The following is a 12,702-nucleotide window of genomic DNA, read 5'->3' as shown; positions in this document are numbered from 1 at the left end:
GCAAGCAGCCTGCAGAAGTGGAGCGGAAGCTGAAACCCTGCACAGTCCCAGCAAAGATCTGAGTCTCCGTGTTATTTATTCTCTGTATTTAGTGAACTGCCACGCTGGGTTCCAGCTCTCAGGATAATCAATTTCTGTTTGGCAAATTCAGTGCCAGGTATGAGCTGCAGCAGTACCTGGCAAGCCCAGTGTCCCTCTCCCACACAATGCTGTCATTCAGTTTATTATAGCTCACTCTTGCAAACACAAATCCCTGAATCAGCCACAGTGGTAGCTGGCATCACAGCATGCTAATCCACATAATGTTTGCAAAGAGTCCCCAACAGACCCACCTTTGCTTCCCTCCCCTGTCACCTGTCTGACTAATGTGTTGTTAGTTGGGTTTTGCCAATATCTTCTCGCTTACTTTCTTGGGATTCTGCTCTTTTTTATAAGAAATATTTTCAAGTTAGCTGTCTATATATATTCTGTTCTATTTAGTTAGTTGTTTCAATGGGAATCTAGAAGGTGGCCATTAAAAAGGTCTATCTTCTGCTCACTCCATTGCCATAAATTTCTCCTATTAACACTAGTGTTGAACATCACCTTCAGCTTCCAACTGCTAATGTATTTCCTTTCCCTTTCTTTTCCTTTTATTAAAACTTTCTGAGCAGACTAAATTCCTCCAGAGACTTAAAAGCAAAGTATGGTAACTTCAGAAACTAAGCAGCTTATACTACTAGAGCAATTACTGCAATAATTATGGAAGGTCTAACAATCATATTCATTCATTTTTATTCATTTATTCATGTAGCAAACATGTGCAGAACACCAACTATTTAAGTTCCATGGTGAGCACAAGGAATCATAGTTTTAAATGTCCTCCTCCATTAAAATGTCATATGAGGCAGACAATAATTAAACAGTTATGATTTAGTAGGTTAAGAGCAACAAAAGATCTGACTGGAACACCTAAGGATGGTAACCCTAAATATCATTATTATCATGCAGATTGGAATGGATTTCCCAGAAAACTAAATGAGTAGATTAAAAAAAATAAGTAGATGTTTGATATGGTTTGGATGTTGTGTCTGCTCTGAAACTCATGTTAAAATGTGACCTCCAATATTGGAGGTTGAGACTAGCAGGAGGTGTCGGGTCACAGAGGTGAATCCTTCACGAATGTCTTGTTGCTGTTCTCATGATAAGGAGCGTGTTCTTACTCTGAGTTCACGCAAGACTTGTCTCTTTAAAAGAATGTAGCACCTCTCCCCTCTCTCTGTGTCTAGCTTCCTCTCTCTCCATGTAAGATACCAGCTCCCCTTGTACCTTCTGCCATGCCTGGAAGCTTCTTGAGGCCTCACCAGGAACAGATGCCAGTGCCATGCTTCCTGGACAGCCTGCAAAACCATAAGCCAAAATAAACCTCTTTTCTTTGTAAATTACCCAGTCTTAGATATTCCTGATAGCAATGCAAAACAGACTAATACAATATTGTTCTAAGGGGCCTGTTGGGTGAGAATGGGAAGAGAAAATTTCAACTGTCACCAAATCAGCTTCTGTGGCATTGCAATCTAGACACCTTTATCGATAGTCTTCTATCATGGATCAGGTCTGACTCTACCCTGATAAGTCAATAGAAAGATTAAAACAAACAAACGAAAAAAGGTAGCATGCTTTCTTAGCCTCCACAGCAACTGGTAGAAATAGGACAAGACATTTTGGATAAATCAGTCCCCATTCAGCTATCATTTTTGTTTGTTTGTTTCTAGTGTCACTATAGCTTGAACACTGGGGGAGGACCTTCAAAGTCAGATGAGCAGCTGTGAGTTGACACATGGCTTTAGAACCCAGGGAAAGAAGCTCTGCCATATTGTTAAGATAAATCCATAGTTGTGCTTTGCTTTTACAAATGTTCAAAAGTCTGACATCATGAGCACAGCCTAGGCAAGAGTGAACTCAGTGAAAGGACACACAAGTGCATGCTACAACAGTCAAGAGGCTGTCATGAATGAAATGGGACTTTAGTGGAGTTATGAAAGGTAAATTTTTAAAGGCAAAGGAAAGGGAGGGACAACGTCTTGGGGGTCAGGTAGAAACTTGACTTGTTCAGGAAAGACTGAGGAGAGGAACAAGAATAGAAGGAAGGGTTCCAGCCAGTGAGCAGTAAGGCTGGTAACACAAGTTAGTGTCAAATTATGGAGGATTTTAATTGTCACAGAAGAGTTTAAATTTTATCTTTCTTGAAAAAGTTTGAGATTTTTTGGGAAAGATAATGACATGATTCTAAAAATAAAGCTTAGGAAAAATTAATCTGACATGTGTGCCTATGATGTCTAATTTAGTAAAAATAATATCACATGAGCATTTGATACATTGAGGAAAAATATCCCCATCCTGAAATTTTCTCCTCCTTTGGTCCAGCAACACTGCACTTTCCTTCTTCACCTCCAACTATTTTGTCTTTGTCCTTTTTTTACCCTCAGACTTTCTATTGACTTCTCCTCTTCCTTTCATTCCTTCGTTGTTCATTATCGGTTCACTTAAGACAAATATTGTCTACTGTGAGCAGACACAACACTTGGTATTGGGATTTGTATTAGTCTGTTTTCACACTGCTCTAAAGAACTACCTGAGACTGGCTAATTTATGAAGAAAAGAGGCTTAATTGACTCACAGTTCTGATGGTTTAACAGGAAGCGTGACTGGAAGGCCTCAGGAAACTTACAATCATGGCAGAAGGCAGAGGAGAAGCAAGGACTTTCTTCACATGGTGGCAGGAGAGAGACAGCGAGCGGAGGAAATGCCACACTTTTAAACCATCAGCTCTCATAAGAACTCACTCTTTATCATGAAAACAGCATGGGGGAAGCCTGCCCCCATGATCCAATCAGCTACCGCCAGGCCCCTCCTCTGACACATGGGGATTACAATCATACATGAGATTTGGGTGGGGACACAGAACCAAACTATATCAGAATTTGAGTAGTGAACAAAATTTATGTGGTCCCTGCTTGCTTGGAGTTCAATTAAGCATATTGCATTGTACAATCTTTGGGTCTAGTCTTGCCTAATTTCTACCCTCTTTCCCACAATCCCACCCACTTCCATGTCTTTAATGACTTGTGATTCATATCCCTCACATGATCTTTTCTACTAAGCTTCAGACTTAATTTTTTTCATTTGTCAACTATGCTTTCCTCTTGGATACCTCGCAGGTGCCCCACATTGAACATGTCCCAAACTAAAGTCATGATCTCATCATCACTCTCCACATGGGCTGCAGCTGCTCCATCAGCACTTGCTGCTTCACTGTGCACTTTTATGTGATGAAGACGGCTTCTTTCCTTCAACCTCAGGAACCAACCTGTGCTAGTTTCCAACTTTTCTTCTGCAGCTTCTTCACCTCTCTCAGTCTTCATGGAATTGAAGGGAGGTAGTGCCTTGCTCTTGATTAGGCATTGGCTTAAGGAAATATTGTGGCTGGTTCGATCTTCTATCCAGACCACTAAAACTGTATATCAGCAATAAAGCTATTTTGCTTTGTTATTTCTGGCTTTTGATTTAAAGTACGAAACATGCAATTTGTCCTTTCACTGGAACACTTAGAGGCAATTGTGGGGTTAATAATTGGCCAGATTCCAATATTGTTGTCTAAGAGAAAGGGAGGCTGGAGGAAAGGGAGGAAGAGATGGGGAAATGGCCAGTTGGTCAAAACATAACTTTTACTAAGTTCACCATCTTATATGGGCATGGTTCATGGTCCCCCAAAATAATTACAATATTAGTGTCTAAGATCACTGAATACACCATAACAGCTATAATAATGATGAAACAGTGGGAAACAGTGCGAGAATTAACAGAATGTGACAAAGTGAGCATGCGCTGTTGGAACACTGGCACCAACAGACTTGATTGATGAAGAGTTGCCCTAAACCTTCCATCTGTCAAAACCACAATATCTGCAAAGTGTAATAAAGTCAAGCACATTAAAACAAGGTATGTCTGTGCACTCCTTTCCCCAGGTCACTTGTCTCTGATAAAACTAGCAGGTTAGGCTCTGGTTAAATAGTTTCACCTGAGGGCAGACCTTGTTAAGAGCACAGAATGCTCTGGTGCATTTCAAAATGGCTTGCTTTCTCCTGCTGCTGCTGGAGACTGAGGGGATGTTTCTACAGTATTCACAGTGAGGACCTGGTAGAGATCCAGGACATAAAACTCCCAAAAGTGTGGGGCCTTCCCAATGACTGGGTCTCCCTAAAGTTTTCACCTCTGAGACTCCTCCACTCGGAGCCTCCAGGAACTGGTCAATTACAGCTCTGCTGTCCCCTCCCAGCGCTGCTTCCTGGGCCGTTTGGGCTCTGGTAAGTTGTGATTTTCTGTATTTTCCTGTCGGTCTCTCAAGTTTCGGGGGCAGTGGTTTGCCTTTGACCTCACTTTGAAGAAGAGTTGTTGGTTTTTCAATTTGTTAAGCTTTCTACTTGTCGTTAGGATGGGGGGACCAAACCCCAGCTTCTTATGTGCTGGACTGGAAACAAGAAGTCCAAGGAAAACTGCTGGGTGTTTAAGAATTTGACCTATCTAGGAGGATTGTGAGAGGCTTCCTGGTGTAAGCATTGGTTAATTTGAGTGGTGACCATTGTGTAACTAAGCTGGACTGATTCGAGGGAGGAGAGGTAGGAAAGTGCACATACCCAGGACTCCATAAAATGCCTGTGATAGTATTGCAGATGGACAGGTTTTTTTTGTTTTGTTTTGTTTTTTTTGAGATGGAGTCTTGCTCTGTCACCCAGGCTGGAGTGCAGTGGCGTGATTTCGGCTCACTGCAACCTCCGCCTCCTGGGTTCAAGCAATTCTTCTGCCTCAGCCTCCTGAGTAGCTGGGACAACGGGCACGCGGCACCACGCCCAGCTAACTTTTGTATTTTTAGTAGAGACGGGGTTTCACCATGTTGGCCAGGATGGTCTCGATCTCTTGACCTCATGATCCACCTGCCTTGGTCTTCCAAAGTGCTGGGATTACAGGCATGAGCCACCACACCCGGCCTGGAGATGGAAAGTTTTATAAGCTGTTTCAAAGTCTCATGATTTATATCAACCTTTACTAAATGTAATTAGTAACATTCAAAAGACATTGATCTGACCCAGGATGGGTCTATTCAGTGAAGAAATAAGCCTTGATGAAAAGGGGTCCTATGTGATTTATGTTTTAAAGGAGACAGAGACATATAATGGAAGAAACATTGGCTTTGATGTCATACAATTGGGTTTGGACTTGGGCTCACTTACTAGATGAATGACCTTCAGGAAGTTGTTGACCTTCTGAGTTCACTCCACAGGTTTACCTGGGGAATCGAATGGCTGAGATAGCATGTGTACAGTGTCAGGCACTTAGTGTAACTTTTCTTAAGAATCAGGTTGAAAAGATCCTGCTGTCATAAGGGATGATGTTCCTTTGTGTTTTGTTGTTTGCATATTGTTACTGATACTGAATTAATTAGTTTGGCATACAATGGTGTGTGATAATTGGAGTGTGAATGAATTAATTCTTTCATGCTGTTCCGTCTTCACATGTTTAAATGGCTCTCTTCTTCATTTACCTCCTTCAGGGGACTTTATGTATATCCCTTCTATCAATTAAAGTATTTTTTAGTTTAAGTTTGTTTCCCCACCTATTTTGAAAATGCTTGGAAAGGACTTAGTCTTATGCTTCAATGTAGCTCAACTGCCTAGTAGGACATCTCTCTCACAGCAGGAGCTAAATAATATCAGCTGATGATCATGAAAGACTAGAATAAGTTAAAAAAAATGAATAGACTTCCATATGTGTACTTAATAGATTTAATACGCCTTCTTTCAAACTAGATGGGTATATGTCACAGGTGTTTATATCAAAGTAGAAATAGATGATTTTTACTTAAAAATATGGAAGACATATAAATATACAAGAATTAATCTCAAAGAAAGTTCATATATGTATATAAGTTTGAGATAGGGATAGCAGATGATTAATAAGTAAAATTCTCCATGAGTCTCAACTTTGGTTAAGATAATTTATAATATCTGATTTTCGTTTTACTTCAGATGTGAAGGTTGCTACTCACAGTATAACGACATACTTCTAGTAAAATTGATATTTAATGCTTATTGAAATTATCCATTAGTGATTAAAATGACACACTTTATAACTCAGCAAACTAAATCTACAACTATAGGTAGATTACAATCCTACAAAATAAGTTGATTTGGAGTCTTTGAAATTAGTTAGAAGGCTTTCATTAATAAAGCACAAGTAAATAAACAAAAATCTTAATATCTAGACTTAATGGCTAAAAAAGTTTGTATCCATTTAAAAATAGAGATTTGCATTTGTGACTCTTGTAAAAGAAAATAATGGCATCTGACATTATGTGACATTATTGGACATATGTGGCAAATTTATGTAGGTGGCCATCCACTGCCACCCTGCCAGAAAGGCCTTCTGTTCACATGAATTCTTCACTGGCCGAGCTAATCCCTTTGTTATAATAGTAATTTCAGGCTTGGGATCGTTTTCCCCAGTATAAGAGTAGAAGAATAAGAAACAGTAGAGATGAAGTTTTCAATTACTTTTCCTTGGCCACTTTGGAATGTAAAGTATAAACATCACACTGAAATTTTCTAGATGCCCAGGTTCTCATCTCTAATGGATTGATGGCACTCTGTGAATTATTATTAATAATGAGAGTCAGGATGACACTGGACACACTCCTCCTTAGGAAATAAAAGTTTTTGAACATCTAGTAGGCATATGCATAATTTGTCTACCATATCCATAGATGCTTCTTAACATGCTTCACCCATTGTATACATGGAAAGAGAAACAAATAGAGACTGCTGATTTTCCAACCAAGAGGATTAGATAGCACAGTATTTATGCTTCACTGGATGATAGAATTGCTCTGTCATTCTATGTAGGAATAGCTCTTAACATTTTATCTACTGTATAATGCACATTGGATATACTTGCCACTTTCTTATCACTGAAATCCACAACATTGCCTGGTTCAATTGGGTCTACATTAGAGGAGGTATTGGTTTGGTGGGATGCTTCTCCATGATTTTAAGTAGAGCTACATGACTTTGTACCCTTCGAGTTTAAATATCTTTATATTCCAGAATCTTTGGGGATACAGAGGACAAAACTTACAGTAACAGTATTCTGTTTTACAACTTTGTTTCTGATTTCATCTGATTCTCTTAAATAAGTAGGCCTTGATCCAATGATTTAGAATTGATATTTTTCTTCTATCTTGTTATTTCCAGGGCTAGCTCCATCCCTAGGAGGATGGTATATGATTTCTCTCATAATCTTTTATCAAAACGCACTTGGTCTCCCAGAGCTTAGTGCCATGATTGTATCTTGCCCTCTCTTGATTCTTAAATATCTGCTTTTTCACTGATACCTTCCACAGTGTCTTTATACATGCACAGTTTCCCACTTACCTTAAAAATATTTTGAAGTTCCTTCCTCCTCTGTTAACCTCCTTATGGTCTGCCTTACTTTTAGCTCTCAAATTCATAATTCCTATCCACTACCTACATTTTCTCAACATCTGTTACTTACTAGGTCTTTGAAATTCTGCTTCTATACTCTAAAATCACTAAGGAAACATCTCATGTCAAATTCAGTGACCTCTTCTTGGAGATTTGTCTATGAACTTGGATTTTGTTGATCATCTTCTAGTTCTTGGATGTTCTCTACATTTTATTTCCCTGGCTGTAAACATGACTGAGTCTCTTCCTATTTGTATCTGGTTTTTTTTGAGTTCTATCACTTCTACTACCCTATAATTTTAAACACATCCAGTTCTTAGATACTCTCTGCCTCTCAGCTTCTCCTTAAGTGTACAAAAGAGTGAACCACTCCTGCTTCCTTGCTCTAACCATTAGCTCCTTGAGGTGACTTTCGAACATTAAGCCTATCTTAAGCACAAGCCCTCATCTGAGCTTTAGACTCCTATCTCCAACATGTTGTAACATATTTACCCTTGTTTTTTTTTTTCTTTATGCCAAACCCAATGTGTAAATATCAATGTTAAAGACTGGCACATGTTACAGTTAGATAAATTTTTGTTAAATGAATGAATGAATAAATAAATCCTTATTAAGAGATGCACAAATGTTTTTAGATTATTTTGTTTGTTTGTTTTGAAACAGGTTCTCGCTCCATCGCCCAGGCTGGAGTGCAGTGGCGGGATCATGGCTCACTGTGGCCTCGACCGCCTAGGCTCAAGCAACCCTCCTACCTCAGCCTCCTGAGTAGCTGGAATTACAGGCATGCACCACCACACCCGGCTAATTGTTTTCCATGTTTTGTAGAGACAGGATTTTGCCATGTTACCCAGGCTGGTCTTGAATTTCTGGGCTCAAGCAGTCCTCTTGCCTTGGCCTTCCAAACTGCTGGGATTACAGGTGTGAGCCACTATGCCAGGCCTCCTGGGAATTTTGTAAATTATTAACCACCTCTTTTTAGTTCCCATCATCACCCTTTTAGTTCTTACCTTCATCATCTTATGCCCAAGACAGTCTTCTAATCAAGTTACTCTGACTTTATTTCTCCTTGATCCAAAAGAGCCTACATATTTTTACCACTTGGCGCTTCCAAAATGCAAATTTAATTATATCACTTGCATACTGATAAATCTCCTTATCTCCCCGGTACTTAGAGGACATAACCTACACATTGCCCTCCCCAGTGTGAGCTCACCACTAAAGCTAGATCAAATGGTTGATGCATTTGTCAATTGCGGTAGGTGTGCAAAATGATTCTTTATAAGTGTTGCGGCAATACTCCCATTTAAAAAGTGTCTCCCCAAAAGAAATGAGCTATCAAGCTATTAAAAAACATGGAACAAACTTAATACATATTGCTCAGTGAAAGAAGCCAATCTGAAAAGGCTATATACTGTATGATTCTAACTATGTGACATTCTGGAAAAGGCAGAACTGTGGAGATAGGAGAAACATCAGCAGTTGCTAGGGGTTAGGGAGGTAGGAATAGGCATAGCACAGAGGATTTCAGGGCTATGAAGCTGCTGTGTATAATACTTTAATGGTAGATACATGTCATTATACATGCGTCCAAATCCATAGAATGTACACACCAGGAGTTTACCCTAATATAAACTCTCACCATTGTGTCATAATGATGTCAGTGTCAGTTCACGGATTGTAACAAATGGATCACTCTGGTGTGGGATGTTGGTCATGGGGGAGGCCATGCATGTGTGGGGACAGAATTAGATGGCAAATCTCTGTACTTGCCATTTAGTTTTGCTGTGAACCTAAAACTGCTCTTAAAAAATAAAGTCTATTTAAAATAGCCTTTCCCCAAAACCTCACCCACAGAATAGATTATGAAACCTTTAGATTTCTATCCTTATGGTAGGTGAAAATAGTATCTTGGGGTAGTTGTCATTTTTATTTCTCTTACTATAAAGGAAGGAATTTATTTTTCTGTGAACTCCATTGACAACCTGTGTTCTTTCTATAGGGGTGCTAGTTTTTTTCTTACCCATTTTGAAGAGTTCTTTAATAGTGTTTTAAAAGAGTTTCATTATGTTTTGCTTTGCTTTGTTGAAGTTGAATTCCTTTTATGTATAAGGATTTTAATTGGTATTAAAAGTTCATTTTTTATACTATTATATAATACCTTTAGTCTCCTAAACCATTGATTGGATCACTAAATTTCGTGTTACTCTCCCTCCCTTCTCTCTTCCACCATTCTGTTTTTTGTCAGTAGTATTTTTTAGTGCTTATTTTTGTATTCTTAAATACTTCTATTTAAAGAAAAAGAACTTTTATTACCACACTTGTTGTCTTTAAATGATATCCTTTAACTCCTTGCTATCATAGATGATATAGTCAGTGAACTCTACCTGCCACTTTTTTCTCTTTTCCTAATTTTTAGCGTTTGTGGTACCTCTGCATTGGCAGAGCAAACAATATTTCCTTTCCTTCCTGTCACCCCAATCTCCACATCTGTTGATCTGCTCATCAATTAAGCATTTTTCATGTGTACCAACAGTACTTTCACCATAATTTCTGCCATCGTCCTTGGCTTGGCCGAAGACATCCTCTAATACCTTCTTCTAGTGCATCTTGGGATGTACTTTATCCTTTGAGTTCTGTTGTGTTTCATGTTCTTTGTCTTACGTACTTGAAGAACATTCTAGGTATGAAATTTCTGACTCTTTAGTTTGAAAATCTAGAATGTCGCTCTACTACCTTTCTGTTGAGAAACCTGATGTGACCCGATGCTTCTCTCTTAAAGGAGTGTGGTTACAGGCCCTGGTTTTTCCTAGACAGTCTTGCCATATGCGTGTCTCAGCATCTCACTCTATTTAGCATTTTCCTTGTCCCTTTTACTCTCAAGATGTCCTAGTCTGGATGATAAATTAAGTAGCCGTCCTACCTTGTAGTGATGTGGTCCTTTCCCTGCCCTTAGAGTTGAATAATTCTCTGGGTTTTTTTTTGTTGTTGTTTTGATTTTTTTGTTTGTTTGTTTTTTGTTTTGTTTTGTTTTGTTTTGAGACAGAGTCTTGCTCTATTGCCCAGGCTGGAGTGCAGTGGCATGATCATGGCTCACTGCAGCCTTGACTTCCTGGCCTCAAGCAATCCTCCCACCTCAGCCTTCCAAGTAGCTGGGACTCCAGGCATGAGCTACCACACCCGGCTAATTTTTACATTTTCTGTAGAGATGGGGTTTTGCCATGTTTCTCAGGCTGGTCTTGAACTCCTAAGCTCAAGCAAGCCGCCCACCTCAGCCTCCTAAAGTTCTGAGATTATAGGCATGAGCCATTGTGCCTGGCCTTATGGTATCTATTAACATTGAAAGTTCTAAGACAATTTTACAGTACAATGTAGCCATCTAAACTGTAAGCCCAAGTCGTCTTTATTTCATGCAGTTTTTAAGATTGTACTTTTAAATTTTTTTTCCTAGTCTTTTGTTTTGGTCAATATTTTGGTTCTCATCAGTGACTGCAATTATGTGTATATTGAGCCTTCTTTGCTTGTCTGTTTTATTTATCATTCTTTCCTAATACTTTTTTTAAGCGTCTTTATTTTCATTTTAATGACATCTTATTTTCTTACTGTTTCCTTGCACCTGTTGTCTCTTGTATTCCTTCCAGTTTTGTCTTCCCTTCTGAAGTGACATTTTTTTTCCTATTTCTTTCCTGTACTCTGCTGATTTTTATTGTTTCATCATCTGAGTTCTCATATTGCTGCTTTTGTTCTTCCTTCCTAGGAACTGACTTCAATTGGTTTAAATTTATGGAAAAAACATTTTGTTACCATTTTATTCTGTACCATGATTACTTTTTATGCATTTTCTTTTTCTATTAATAAATATTGCTTCCCTCCTCCTTCCCCTAGGTTTTTTTTTTCTTATGGTATCTTTGAGTTGATTCTGGGCTAGTTTTTTTTTTTTTTTTCTTATTTGTCATAGAATCAGATGAATTTTTCTGGAGCAGATATTTACACATGTGTGGAGTGGGGATGACAGGGTAGACAAAGGAGAGGGCCCAGAACAGTCTCTGAACTAAACAAGTTTCCCATTCCAGAGATTCTTTACATCTCTGTGACTGCTGACTCCTGACGTGGTTTCTCTGGATGATTCTTTGTGTAGCTCTGCCTACATTTTCTGAATCGAGCCAGATGCCAAATGGTTTCTACCACCAGCTCTTCTCATCCAAGTTCTCACACTCATTTTTGCAAGCAAGAAATACAGTTTCCATACTTCAACATCACTCCTTAATTTTAAGACGTGTGCTTTTGCTGCTGCTTTTCTTAAGGTGCTGATGTTGAACCCTCTTGCTGGTTTCACGGTTATTGTCACTTTCTCCTGCACAGCTTTCAACTGATCTCACCTGCTTTAGATGGCTTTCACCTGTATTTTGCCAACTGTTGATTGGATATGTGGATATGTTTCCAAAGATTACTGAAGATAGATTTTACCTTCTTTGCTTTCATCTTATGTTAGGTTTTTGGTGACTTCCAGGAGAAGAGAAAAAACATTGAACTGCTTTTGCAGGCATCTTATGAACATTTTTTTTTTTCCGTGTCCCTAATCATTTGAAAAGAAGAAAAAAAAAATGTATCTGTGGTTACTTTCTGCTACTTCTATTAAAGTTACATTTCATCTAAATCAATAGGCCCCACTTTTTGACTTTTGTTGTCAAAAATAGAAAGGAGAAAGAACAAAGGTGGTGTAACATTTCATCGTTTGCAATGTTCTTTTATATTCATTTTAGTGAATGATCTTCAGTCATCTCTATGAAGTCACAAGATATGTCTTGTTATTCCAATTTCACAGATGAGGAAAATGTAATACCACTAATTCTACTTTGCACTGTGGTGACAATACTATAGAGAGGCCTCGCCAGCTAGATCATGATATTCCCCAGCTCTATAAGACCATTTTCCACATGAACTGACACAGGTATTTTTAGATGAACAACTGCGGAGACATTTTCTCCAAATGCTTCAACTTCCTTGGGGAACTTGATTTCAGATATGCTCAGTAGACCTGAAGGTTTCCGAGAAATTGCCTTGACATTCTGGGGGGATGCACAGGGTCTGCTCCCTATTGATCCATGTTATACATGATTAGGTTTCCCTGTGAGAGTTTATCCACCACAGCAGTTCTTTAAATAAATGAATACTTAAAAAACTGCTTACC

This window comes from Chlorocebus sabaeus, chromosome 9 (assembly GCF_047675955.1).
Source record: "Chlorocebus sabaeus isolate Y175 chromosome 9, mChlSab1.0.hap1, whole genome shotgun sequence".
Classification (NCBI taxonomy): domain Eukaryota; kingdom Metazoa; phylum Chordata; class Mammalia; order Primates; family Cercopithecidae; genus Chlorocebus; species Chlorocebus sabaeus.
The sequence above is the reverse complement of the archived record's forward strand: the minus strand, read 5'-3'. Positions refer to the sequence as shown.